The sequence below is a fragment of the Hermetia illucens genome, chromosome 5 (assembly GCF_905115235.1).
Source record: "Hermetia illucens chromosome 5, iHerIll2.2.curated.20191125, whole genome shotgun sequence".
NCBI lineage: Eukaryota > Metazoa > Arthropoda > Insecta > Diptera > Stratiomyidae > Hermetia > Hermetia illucens.
Genome location: NC_051853.1, coordinates 50,702,593 through 50,717,061, shown reverse-complemented (window position 1 = coordinate 50,717,061; position 14,469 = coordinate 50,702,593).

Genomic DNA, 14,469 nt, shown 5'->3' with positions numbered 1-14,469 from the left:
TGCCGCTTGTTGCTTGCTTTTCAATCGAAAACTCTTAGGATATCGGAAAATTGCATTGCATTTTGAAAATATCTTTCAATTTAAACACAGCCTAGGTATCGCCCTCCCTGCACTGGAAGAGGTGCTAATAGAACCCTACGCCAAGATGGAACATCATATGCCAAGGGCTGTGTGATCAAAAGAGAGTTTGATTTCTAGTATGTGGACTCTGAATGCATTGGGCACCTTCAGTTTCTAGTAAGACCCTTAGCCTGGTGCCCGGGCTAGCCAAGGTGGACATTTTGCCCAGAGTACTATTGGGACCAAGACATGGATTTCAATTTAAGAACAAAAACAAACCAACTGACGATAAATGAATGATTCTTCTCTGATCATCGGCAGATCAGCTGCTGGCATCTAGCCAACAGGCAGTAAACGTCGAGACCAGCACAGTTGGTGAAAACTGTAGCACCACTGTTTTGAAACCGACAGGGATCTCCGTGTGTTTGACGGCAAACGAACTAGCAGTTTTCAGCTTGGAAACCACTGTCATCGATCTGGACGTACCTGAGTACCAGCCACAGTACTCCTAACCCGAAACCGTTAACGTAAACGAAAACAAATGTCGGGCACCGGAAGCCAGCAAACAGGGGGAGTTCCTCTGGAGTCCTGTTCAAAAGCCAATACTACAAGGCATATTCTGAACAAGATGTAGAGTACGTTTTCTCGCCAGGAAAAGCCTACGCGCTTTTCTGTGTCCTGACCTGAGTTTCGGCGACATAACTGAAACAGACAGGAGCAGAGTACGTATATATCTCCTCGACTTACATGGCTCACTACTGATTAGCTCCACCAAAAAAGTACATTTAACGTCCATCATCACAGCACAGCATAAGCCAATCTGTGGATAGGCCGCGATGTCAATGCAAAACACATGCCACAAATCAACGAAAGAGTTGGGTCTCTCTTCAACTATTATTAACACAAACCTATTGGTGTATTCCGGATAGCTAAGTGGTTAGTTCACAAGGCTGTCGTACGGAAGGTTGCGGTTCAAATCTCATTGGTGGCAATGGCATTGGTATCGTGATTTCACGTCGAATACCAGTCAACTCAACTGTGAATGAGTACCTGAGTCAAATCGAGGTAATAATCTCGGGCGAGCGCAATGCTGACCACATTGCCTCCTAGAGTGGTTACGGTCTTAAATGAAGTGCTCTAACACACTTCAAGGCCCTAATCCAATATGGAGTATTGCGCCAACGATTATTATTGTTGGTGTGTAACGGGGTAGTACACCAACATTCCATTTACCCAGCTTAGAGAAACATAACGGTTGGCAGGGGGTCCTTGATATCATCCACTTTCAGGGTGGTGAACTAGAAACTAACTGATCAGAGATCCTTCTCAGATCACAGTTGCATACTTTTCAGTCTAAATCTTGCTGTGGAGATCTCCAAGATCTTTCAAAGGCCCCAGGAAGATCGGCTGGACGAAGTTTGGTCAAATTATCAATAAAAACCCTTCAGTGTGCAAAATGGCAACATTTGCACGACAGACGAGCTGCAGTTGAAAGTGCGGCCTCTAGAAACCGCCTTCAAAGTTTAGTGTCCTGCTTAGTCCGCAACTTTAAACCCTGCTTAGTCCGCAACTTTAAACACAAACATTGGTAGCATACTAGGACTGCCTCAAGAGATACAAGTCGGTTATTAGGAATGCCAGGAAGCAGTCCTGGCTGAACAATTTTCATAACATTGAAGACACCAGCGAATCTGCAAGACCCAGATAGACTCTGCCCAAGGAATATATGAGCCCATTCTTTCTTAAAAAAAAATCGGAATGCTCCTGAACGGAATCTTCTGGTGAGACCCTGAAACTGTTAGTACGAACGCACTTCCCCACCAACGAGGAGCACTGTGAAATTATCAAATTGGTAAAAACCGAAGATAAAGTCAGCTGGGCTATAAACACCTTTCCAGCATATAAATCTCCGGATACCAATGGCTTAAGGGTAGTACTGTAACTTGTAGAGATTTTCCGGAACAACATTTCTTTTTATACGCACCACACTCTTAGAGACGTGTGCGTGTCTTTTTCCTACCAACAGCAGCACGACACGGCCATGAGTCCGAGAAACATGAAGGACTTTCGAACAATCCACGTCACCTGGTTCGTTTTGAAAGCCCTAGAGCGCATCCTAAACATTTATTTAAGGACGATTATAGAAAAAACATCTTTCTGCAAGTCTTAGCACGCTTACCTCAAAAGCAAATCCACAAAAACCTCTCCACGAGCTAACTAGCACAGTTCAGATGTCGTTACAATACAAGGAATATACTCTAGCAGGTTTCCTGGATATAGAGGAGGCACTCAACAATGTTAGTACCAAAGGCATCAAGGAACCTCTAACCAGGATAGGATTAGGGTTATATTACACATTGGATAGTATCCATGGTAAGAACTAGGACAATCCAGTCTGATGTGGGAGATAGCCACTTGATCCGAACTTTGAGCAGAGACACGGGTTAGCCTGATAGTGGTAGACGAACTTCCACGCATATTGAACAGAAGCGGGGTAAAGGTAGTGGGACATGCCGGCGGTTTGGTGATATTGGTGTCGAGCATGTGTTATGAGTGAAATCATGGACGGAGCGAGCGTAAGGAAAGGTATCCCTGCAAAATGCAGGCTCAGTATAAATGCAACCAAAATGCAGCTGATGCTATTCACCACCGAAACAAAGGACCAAATCTCACCCCCCCCCCCTTCTTCCACGATTAAATGAATAAAATAAGTTTTTTTCCTTTCCATTGTAAAGCATCTCCTATCTGAGGGTTAAACCTTCTACCCCTGCAAGAGGTCTCTTATAAGCAAAATGGGGTCTTCGGCCGAGGATCGTTCTCTGGTTCTTCCCTGGTTCCGTCCTAACGTACGGTTCTATTACGTGGTGCCAGGGTTAATCCCCAAGAAGTACAATAGAACCAAACTTAATAAGATTCAAAGAACCGCAGATGCTGCTGGGGCTGTGCACTCCCACCCAGTAGATTCCCGCAATGTACTCTGGCACTTCCTGCCCTATAGAGGACCATGCCGCCAGACTTAGCATATCCTACATTTAGCAATACCGAAGGTCTGGACAGGAAGAAAAAATTCCCAAGCACTTCCTTTGCGATTTTCGAACTCTAGCTAAAGCCAGGCTGTAACTATCTGTGTGGTCGCCACTCGGGCTTATAAAAAACTCATAATGAAGGAATGGATGGTGAAGTCAATGCAGAATGTGGGGTTAGCGTTAGAGACGTTAGCCCACCTTATTTCTGGCTGCACTGTGATGGCACCGATGCAATACACGGGCAGACATAATGCAATATATAAGGTGATTCACCAGAATTCTGTTAATTGACAAGAAAGGTCGCTCCCCGTATATTATTGAATTATATATTGGACGGAAATACGTGAAAAATAAGGTGAACTATGGGCACTGGCTTGGGAAATCAAAGAAGTTGGGTGTCTCTAGAAAGTGGTTGTAGTTCCAAAAAAAATTTCGGCTACTTGTTTTGTACCCAAATCCCTTAGATGTCCTGGTACTCTCACATAGGCTCTATACAGAAGTATATTACAAGTGTATTCGATGTTGGGCACTCGCCCACCTAGTATTTGGTAAAATCCGGTATGGCCCAGATTGCGGAATAATAATAATGTCAAAAGAAATTGCACTGCGTCCTGGATGTGCTGGATGTAGTATACTTAACTATAGTTTATCAATCAAGCCTACAGCCAAAAGGAATGTTGGAATTGTTTAAATGTTTACTGTTATACTTCTAGGTGTTTCATTAAGCGCGTCCCTTCTTGCGAATAAGGGAATGTTCGGCAGATGTGCGTGTACGGCCAAGCTTATGCATGCGCAAGCCGTGTAGGTAGGAACAAAAAGCCCGCCTGTAAATAAAAATTGACTACGCGAAGAATGTCCAGAAATAAAACATGGAAGAGTGGAAAGAATAAAGTTACGGTGCAGTTATCAGAAACCCAGTATCGACGGTGTTTAGGAGGGGGTAAGCTGTCTCGTGGCCGTATCCAACAACCACAGTGCCTCAGTAGTGGGGAGCTTGCCTACTGTGGCATCTAATGTTACAGTCACTAGGAGCGGAGAAGTGGGAATAGAACTGGCTCCAATGACGAACCCATTCAGAAGACGCCCGGTTGTTCGCAGATACCCGCCCACGTGATCGAAAGCGTTGCCCACAGTGGGTAGTGTGTAGCGGGAATATACGATAAGGATGACATCTTGACGCCAAACTAGCCAGCCAGACTACATAAGTAACGACTATTCAAGACCCGAAAGACGAGAAACCAGGGAAGAACCTGCAAATACGGTTGAACGAAGCAACAAAGCAGCAAATGCCGAAAAGTGGAGCACATGAGGAGGACGGCTAAAGCTGCCGCTGAAACTCTTCGGGAAAAGGAAGTCTACCTTTCAAGGCGAATATAGAAGCCTGGTGAAAGATAAGACCTAGAAAAAGAAAAGATTCGACAAGATGAGACCGAAGGCGATTATCATCTCCAAACGAGATGAAAAGTGGCACGCTCACATTCTCAGGAAAATGAAGAGAGACCCTGAATTCACCAATTTGGGAGACAATGTCTGTCGTACAAGGAAGGAGACCTTATTTTGGATCTGAAGAAATCCAAATCTATCCGCGGACAAATTCGAACCAAATTGGAAAGTCGTTAGGACAGGAAGCCGACATAAGGACGAACAGGTCGGAAACCACTGTAGATATAGATGAGATCCCCACTTACGTGAAGGTCCGCAGGGTCTTGAAAAAGCAATTCGATTGTAAAAACGATAATTAAAGCGCACCATTGGAAGCAACACAGAAGAATAGGCTGTGTTATGTATCGGCTTAGGGAGCAAGCGATACTGAAGCGATGCTTTAGATGCCTTCACTTCTATCGCCATGCACCAATCCAAAAGGCAGGTCGAACCAATATAGAAGATGTGGAACGGAAGGCCATATCAGCAAGAGCTGTTGAGCTGACCTAAATTATTTATTGTATAAAGGTGAGGAGGTTGATACGCAGATGGTTACTACAAACAGTATCTACACCGCTTTAGGTTGGATAATTTACCGGATTGTCTTAGATGCGGTGGCATACTGGGGGATGGAGTGCACGTGATGTTTCACTGCACAAGATTCGCAATGGAGAGAAGGTGTCTGGACCAAACGTTGGGCAAAAGCGTGAGCCAGGAAAATATGGCTGCGGAGATGCTTAGGTAGAAAGATAACTGGCTTACGATTTCTTCCGCAATTGTAAAAATACAAGACGAGTTGGCTGAAAGAGGAAAGATGGAGTAAAGCAAAAGGAAATAGATTGTATTTACTTTTGACAGACCACAGATACTCTACTCTAAAAGAAGACAGGGCAGACCCTGCCTGAGATGGAGTGATGGTGTAGGTCAGGACGCCAGAAAGCTTTTACTGATATAGAATTGGTGGACCTCGGCGCAAAACCGGGCAGGTTTAGACCGGATACCGGTTGTTGCGCCGTGGAAGACAACCTGTCCGCCTGTGGATTTCGCGATATTCTCTTCCAATGTTGTAGCGCTTGTAAACAGCCTTTTCTCTAAATTGCATGTGATGTTGCGCTTTGTTCGAACTGCCAGCTTCCACAAGGGTCGTTCCACTTTATATCCAAAATAACCCACTAAATTTTACACCTTTTATGATGTGGTGGACTGCATTTACCGAAACAGCTACTCTATTTTTCAATTTTACAGAAGTTGACCTATTTCACAAAGTAACAACAGGCATGTTACTAGTTCAGCTTTTCGGTCATTTTGTCATTCACAAAACGTGATACTGCCAGATATTCACTTCTTTGGGTTTCTGTTGAAAAGTACCGAAAAGTACCTATTTAACTAGAAAAGTACTCAACAAGGAAAAAAAGTTCTGAAGTACTGTTGAACTTCAAAAGGTACTAAATTTGGTACCTTTGGTAAGTTAACAATAGAGTTGACAATTAACATATCATTCCTCAGACTCTTCAATGAATATGGAGAGACAACCTACTTTGATCAATTAGCAAATGTGAAAGCCAAAAACTTTATGTTTAACGTCTTTTACATCATTTATCCCGTAATGCTATCAAATTATTTTATGGGAGTAATAACTTATTTTGTTCCAGGAAACGACGTACAAGAGAGGCATCATCACGATTTGTATTTGGTTGAACAATTTCTGAACACGGTACCTAACATATTCGTAGTATAATTTGCGTTCGCACATCATCAATTCCGCAGACTAGTTTTAATAAGTGCAATTGATACCTTTGATTTGATATTTGCAGGATCAAATTTGCGGGGCAAATGTGTTAAACTCAGAATAGAATGATGCTATTCGTTGCATGTGAAGGAGTTTTACAGTTCACATATTCTCGTAAATTTCCTGACAATAGGCTCACTTGATTTCGGCCGTATTGCGGCAGGCAGATCGTTTTTGGCTAACAATCTGATGTCCGAACTTAAAGGGCATTTCCACTTCGACTGATGCAGCTCTGTATATTAGTAAAATAAATGTATGTGCTCGTATGAATGAGCACATGGTTATGTTAGCCGAGTGCGTAAAAAGGATCCATATAACAAATTGAAGGAATTATATCAGGTTGCTGATAAGCTTTGAATCAGCATATGGACCTATTCTCATAAATGAATCGCAAACCTGTTAAATATGTTAACATAACGAAACCCCCATAAAGGTTCTAATGCATTCATTATCTTTATAGACACTTATTATCAAGCAGTATTCCAGAATACTACATGATTGTAACTTTCTAGTTGCTGATTTGGAATAAAATGATGAAACCGCCTAATGTGTGGAAAATATATACACAGAATGTAATCTCGATTTCATGCCTATAGTATTTCCCTTCATTATCCTTCATTGATTGCAGGTAGGAATACAATGCTTAAAACAAGATATTCATTAATTTGATTTTATTGTGCTTTTGATAGAACCCCTCAACTAATGTTGAACTAAATTTGCCGTAACGCATATAGCTTGGTGGAATGATCGTTAGGGAGAGGATCGTTATATCCTTATGTCTCAGTTGATTCATCTGTTCTGGCCTCCTGCCCTCTGGGCTTATTTGTGAAAGATTTTCATTTGATTGGCTGCGTAGCGTGGCAGACTAAGTTAGATAAAATAAAATATGAACTCAACAAAACGGAAAATGAACGCTCTAGGTTTGAAAGGTTTTGTGTATTTCTTTAGTAAAAATATTTGAGTAGACAACCTGCCAGAAGTAAGCGACAATCCGGTATTGTGGTAAAATTACCGCATCGACTAGAAGAGCCCTCATATTCTGGGAGTCGGTATCTGACCGGATACTAATTACAAGATTCCGATTCAGAATGAGGAAGACCTCAATAATGCAGTGTTACGCACCAAAAAAGACTTTCAGTGCATGGGAAAAGAAGGCTTTCTATTAGTAACGCAGCACTGCCCAAAAGGTACTTCCTAAAGCTGATATTGCGATCATGATGAGTGATCTGAATGCCAAGGTGGGCTTTGACAACACCTGTAATCTTCTGTAGCGTCGACCGCCTCGTCATTGCCTGCGCTTTGTTTGAGCACAGAACCTGCCATAAGGTAGTTGTGTTTCAATTGACCGGTAATGTACATCAAATCAGATCAACCACACTGTGATCAGAAATAGATTTAGAAGTTGTCTTCTGAATGTGCGAAAGGACATCGACCTCAAATAAAGTTGATGGTTCCTTTTCTTCGCTTGCGCATTTCGCCCGTATTTTTTGCAGAGGGATAAACCTAAGCCCTCGAAGCCCCACATGATCCGCTTTCAGGACCCACCTATCGTTCACCAGTGCGAAAACTGTCATGCGACCGGATGATAGACATCTTGAACAGTTCGCCAAACGATGTTAAAAATCATTAGGTCGCCATCAAAAGTGTTCTTTTCTCCTGCGCAAGTGAAGTTCTGAGCCACTTCCCTACGGAAAGTCATGACATCTGGATGATCTTCTAATCTAACTGCACATCTTTCGAGGATCCTATAAAGTAGGATGAATTATCCTGGGATGAATCTCGAAGCTCGAACCCAGACTGATTTTCACTCTCGATCCTCCTGCACTAGGCGCATCAACACCCTTGGAAATATTTCGGAACGGTGTACTCAGTTCGATTTCGAGAGGGTTATCAACGGTGTTAACAGGGACTGTACCCGGACTACTGGGTGCAGTAAGGACTTTCCAGAGAAATTAATAGCTATTATTAGAGTGACACATGATGGTTCCAAATGTCAAATGCTGCACCGAGGTAAAATTACAGAGGAATTTTAAATTGCCTTCCTCCTCTCTCCTCCCGTTGGTGAAACGAATTCCCTGACTTGAAGCTTCCCTAAGACGGGAGGGCTGCAGTAGTGTGTTCCAGGCTAATTCTTCAATTACGGCAAATTATTTACTTGGTAGCCTGACCGTGTATTGCTGGGAGAGTCTAACACTTCATGTGCCAAAGTATTCACCAAGCTTACGTTACCGGAACAGTAAAGGAGGAGTACAAGCTCCTCGTTGAATAACCGACAACGATAGTACGCAGATGTGGTTAATCGACTAGACTCGACCTAGGAGTAATGGCAACCATATATATGTACATATATGTATGTATATATAATATAATTGAGAGAATTTCTGAGTTCATCTTTAGTGGGTACCTCCACCCAAACCATCATCCCAGAAACTTCTGAGATGCGTTAGGTCAATTTCGATGCGTACATATATATGTAGTAGTATACGTTAATAGGCACGTTTTATTTTATTTTTTCGTTTTTTGATTTTTGTTCACAATATACAAATAAATCTCTCTTTGACTTGATGAATCAATCTTCTCCTCCTCCTCTCTTACACCGCAAGGAGTATCCTCCAATAGAAAGAGGATGCCAAATCAGGGCGGTAACCTCGAAGGCCGCGCCTCACAATACATCTGAAGCAGGAGAAGCTGCGATTTAGAATGTAATCCGTCGTGGATCCTCCTTTTCGATCACAGCACCCGGGTCCGAAGTTTTACGAGTCCACTGTTTGTTAGATTTTCAGGATTGGGTGTGCACCCACGCATCGGTTAAAAAGTCACGTGAATTTTCGTATTGTGATACGTGGGGAATCGAAGTGCTCAAAGGAGCACCCCACATTCCCGAGCCTGGATAGCCTAAAGGCATACAAGCACATATCGACGGAACACTTTAACGGAGCTAAAATATTCACGGGAGGATCTTCACGGTTAATTTCCCCGTTTTTGTAAGTTCTTGGAATAGTTCTCCCCTCTTGGTCGTCTCCAGTCACTAGCATGGTCAAATAACCCTCACCCACCACATTTAATCATTACAAACTGGCGTCTCTTGTGATGAACGCATCAACGGGTGTCTCAAATTCAAAATCAATCGCAATATAGTCCGCCTTTTTTGTTTAAGGAGGTGGAAATTTTCAAAAGACTCTGGCCTGGGCACGCCAGAGTGTGGGATTTTTACCCATTAAAACCACCCAAACTCCCCCCTACCCCGTGGAACCGCCTTTAGGTATTACACCACGGGGCGGAGATAGCTTACTTTAACTACGTCTCCTTCCTCTAGGTTCCTTCTTTCTTCCACAAACCTAGGACATTGGAAGAATACGTGCGCTGGGTCCTCTGGGACCCCGTCGCAGTTTGGACAATTAGGAAAGGTGTCCCATTTAAACCCGTGCAGGTATTGACGGTATCCTCTATGGGTAGTGAGATACCGGGTGAGATTATAATTGATCTCCCCATGCTTTCTCTCCAGCCACTCCCTGATGGAAGGGATCAACCTGTAAGTTCAACGACCCTTTTCTGACTGGTCCCATCGCTGTTGCCATCTACTTATGGATCTCTCTCTTTCTGCTTTTTTCACCTGCGATAAGGAAGAGATGGACCTGGTGTTATAAATATTCATCATTTCGATTGCCAGGATAGCAATCGGCATCATTCCCGAGATGACGAACGCTGCATCGTCTGAGACGGTCCTGAAGGCAGAACACACCCTTAAGGCTGTTCTTCTGTAAACCGTACTCAGTTTATATGCTTCGTCTAAAACCTGCAGCGCGTTTCCCCAAACTGGGACTGCATACAGCATGATAGAACTCACCACCCTCGCTATGAGCAGCCTGCAAGTATACCGCGGTCCTCCTACGTTCGCCATCATCCTTGCGAGAGCCATACTCGTGGTGGATGCTTCTTTGCCAGTATGCTCTATGTGCTGCTTAAAATTGAGTTTTCCGTCTATCATCACCCCCAAGTATTTGATGGCCGGCTTGGAAGTGATGATACGATTCCCAATTCTAATGCAGGCGTAATTTCTTTTGCGGCGCTTAGTGATGACGATCACTTCCGTCTTTTCCTCAGCGAGTGCCAGTCCCGCACTTTCTAACCAAGCCTTAACAACACTGATTGCTTCGCTTGAGTACAACTCAGCATCCTCGAGATGCTTTGCGACCACAACCAGTGCTATATCATCAGCGTAACCCACCACCGGAGACAACGTACTCCTTGGGTCCATCATCGGTATTATACCAGAGTGTTCGGTCATACAGATAGCTATCTATAATAGCCGCGAGGTAGGTGGGAACACCAATCGCCACCAGAGACTTTCGTATAAGGTTCCAATTGGCCGAGTTGAATGCATTCCTCACATCCAGTGTGACCACTACACAATATTTACTGGTACCACCCTTTCCTTGAATTGCATTTTCGGTCAAGCCAGTAACCATTTTGATGGCATCAATGGTTGATCCATATCGCCGCTCCACCAGTCGAATCTGTGACCCATACATCACCATAGAAATTTCTGTACGGTTCACTAATGACAGCAACCTCCATCACAGATTCGTAAGTGGTCTGTGCAAGCAAATCTTGTGCGACCCTGCAACGATTGCGGTTTATTTGTATTACCCTCATTTTTTCAATGCAGTTAACGTCTGCCTAAATTCCGGGCTTTTACCTTTTCCGTCAATATGTCGGTTACCCCGTCCCTCCTTTCCTTCGCACAAAATGCACTTAGGGTCTCTATTGTACTCCTTGGCAATATATCCTTTCTCCCCACACCTCCGACATCGATGCCGCTAGTTCATGCCTTCGCAAAGTGTCCAAACATTAGGCATTTGAAGCACCTCTATAAAGAGATCTGTTCCCTTAGCCGGCAAACAACCCATTCAATTTGAACCTTCCTCACGGCCAACAACTTCTGCGCTGACTCCACTGGCAGTCGCATTGTGGCCGTTTGAGTACAACTATACGCTTTTCTTAGGCTCACGATAGATCCTTCGCTGAATCCCTCCAACTTCAATTGTTGCTTCAAGGCAGTGCAGATCTCTTCTCTGGATGTTACCTCATCGAGATCTTTGCACTGGATATAGATCTCATGTTTTTGGGAACGAACCGCGACATTCTCCCCAAGCAAGTTTAAAACTTAGTTACGAAAGCCGTCAGTTTTCCCCACGCTGGATTTTTTCAGCTCAAACATGAAATCTCCTTTCTGGGTCCTCCGGATTTTGCTGACATTTCTGGCTAAGTATTTTAGGTCGGGGTCAGATTCTATCTTCTTCAGCATTTCCGCATACGTTAGATGTCCTCTGCTGGAGATTACAATTGCCTCTGGGCAATTCGCACCTTTGGTTCCCTGTTTCTTTTCTTGTTCACAACCTTAGTCCAACCACCGCTCTTATTTTCTTTCGGTTTCGCTTCGCTAGCCGACGTTCCTACTTTGGGCACTTTGGGCTCTTCTGAACTTCTAGTTCCGTTTGTTGGACTGCTCGAGACTCCTTTTTTCCTTTTTGGGGCCTGTTGATTCCCCAAAGCTTCGCCCTCTTTGTCTCGCACTCGCTTACTTGATTGAAGATCGATGACATTCTGCTTTGATGTCACTTGGGTCGCCTGTGACACTGTTGGGGCTGGGATGTCCGGCTTTTCCTTAGGCTTTCTTAGTTCTTCCTGGGACCTACTGTAAAGCACCCTGATGGCTCTCACCATGTTCTTAATGGCTTGGTGCACGTTGTGCTTATCCTTGATGAATCTGGACAGCTCAACTATTTTAGTCCCAACCTGCATAAAAGGTAGTTCTTCTGGGTCAGAGCTCTATCCTCGGTAAGTCTTGGCCAGATTAATCCTTTTACTGACTCCTTCGGCTTTTTCAATTACTGAGCTCCCATGGATATTGTCTGCCCTGTCGCTCTCTATCATTCTGAGTGCTGTCTGACCGTCGAAGGCGCTGAACTTCGCCTCGCGGTAATGAAGACGAAGATGCTGCATTGTATCAATGGCGCAACACGCAGCTTGAGAAAACCCAACGCCGATATTACAGCCATTGCAAAATAGTCACATCGGTGGTTTTCTATAAGGAATTTAAAAGCCAGATCGGGTACGAAAACTTTTGGAAAGTAATTCTCCCGGCGGACAGGGGCGAAAATCAATTGGTTTGGCCAAAAAACAAAAGAAGGAGATTCCTCTATGAAGCCATTTAGAAGATTAAGGGTAATTGCTGTCTAGCTTTCTGAAAATTCCAATGATAGACGATCCCGAAAAGCACTCAAATGGGGTTCATTCTTGTTAATTGAATTACTCTCCTCTCCACAGTTGGCTAAATAATGGCGCACAGATCGAATACTTTCCCAAAGCATTTAGAAATTGCTGACATACATATATCGTTCTGCAAAAATATGTTCTGTAATAAAATACACACCTATCCACCGTCCGGAATGCCTTTTCAAAGTACTTTTGTCTCAGCACCACAATACGAGCGGAAACTCGGCGATGGCACGAATAAAAAAGCTAAAAAGGACAATGGTATTTTTCCCCGAACAAAAACAACATTCATTGCCTTCTGCAGGAAAAATAATCACTATAACATCATAAATTATGGATGATAACCGTTTTTTATTTTATGTGGGAAATTCCTACCAAGCATTGGTCTCCGAATAACCATAAAATTGCCTAGCGGTGTATTATACGATAAAATACGGTTCCTGCACACAAATGGAATATGATTTTCAAAATATTCAATATCCCATCGTATAAATCATTATTATCATATTTTGTTGAGAAGCGAATTTTCTAATACCGCCTTACGACGTTCTCTCATTTTTTATGGAGGGGAAGGAAAAATCGTTGAGGAAGCAAGTGCAATGTGGTTGCCTTTAGGAATGCGCCTCCTTCGAGTCAATTTTATGGAGGACATTCATATTTCATGTGGGCAAACAATGAAACCATTCATGGGAGCCTTAAGAAAAGATCGTGTTTAATTAAGCAATTAAGCAAATTGTAGATTTAGCGAATTCGGGGAAAATATTCTCTGATAAGGCCTCCAAGGATACCTTCGAATTTGATTCCTCCGAACTTACCTTCTTCATGGGGGAACTACCCAATCAGCACCAAACCATCAAATCGTCCAATGCATGAAAATGCAATTAAAAACAGTAAAGTCATCACAACATAATATTCCCTTTGACAAATAGGGTTTTGTGCAGACCTTGGCGAAATCCGTTACTTTATTTCCCTTGGACCTGACGACGACGACGGCTCATAATTGAATAACAAATTGAAGTCGTTGTAGCGAGAAATTTATGTGCATACATTTTAAATGTGCATAATAATTGCAAAGATTTCCCGAATCAGATAGTATTTTACAACGAAGCGGTTTCGTCAGTGGACAAACATCAAAACTGCACACATACCTATACGACACACCCCCGGCCTCCCCGCAGTGAGTCGTGTTAAAGGATCATTAACATATCAGGCAAACATTGCATTGGCAAATTAGCGCTTGTGTTCGAATTACGAGCATAATGCATTCCCTACACATTGACATCCATTGGCAAATTATTAATTTCTCAAAATCAGCAAATATGGCTGCGCCCTTATGTTGGAATATTTATGCATTTTACATGGCATCATGGGTAATTTGCATTTACATCAGTTCGCGTTGTATTGCAGAAAATGGAACATATAATTCTCTCTGGATGAGCAACAAACCGTTCTAGATTTATGCACTAATTGATAGTTGGTAATTGATTGAAATTGGTACCAATTGGGAGTTCATCTTGGTCAACAAAATATTTGTAAAAGTTTGGCATATCGCGAATATTTATCTGGTAATTAGCTTATTCAGCTTTACTCTTTTCTGTGGAATAGCAGGGCTAAATGGGAAGGGTTGTTTGATACAGTATCGCTGGCAACCATGTCATATACAATAGATAGAATGTGTTACGATGTTCTATCACCTCAGCACCAACATGGTCACCAAGGCTGTCAACCAACCGAACTCCCCTAACTGGTTTGCCAGTGGGAAACACCGGCTGCGTGAGATAACATAAAGAACCAGACAAAACGTGCTGGAACTAATCCGAATGCTAGCAGTTCAGCAAAATGAATGCCGAGGTTCTTGGTTTTCAAATATCATCTTCCTGTCATGGCACAGAG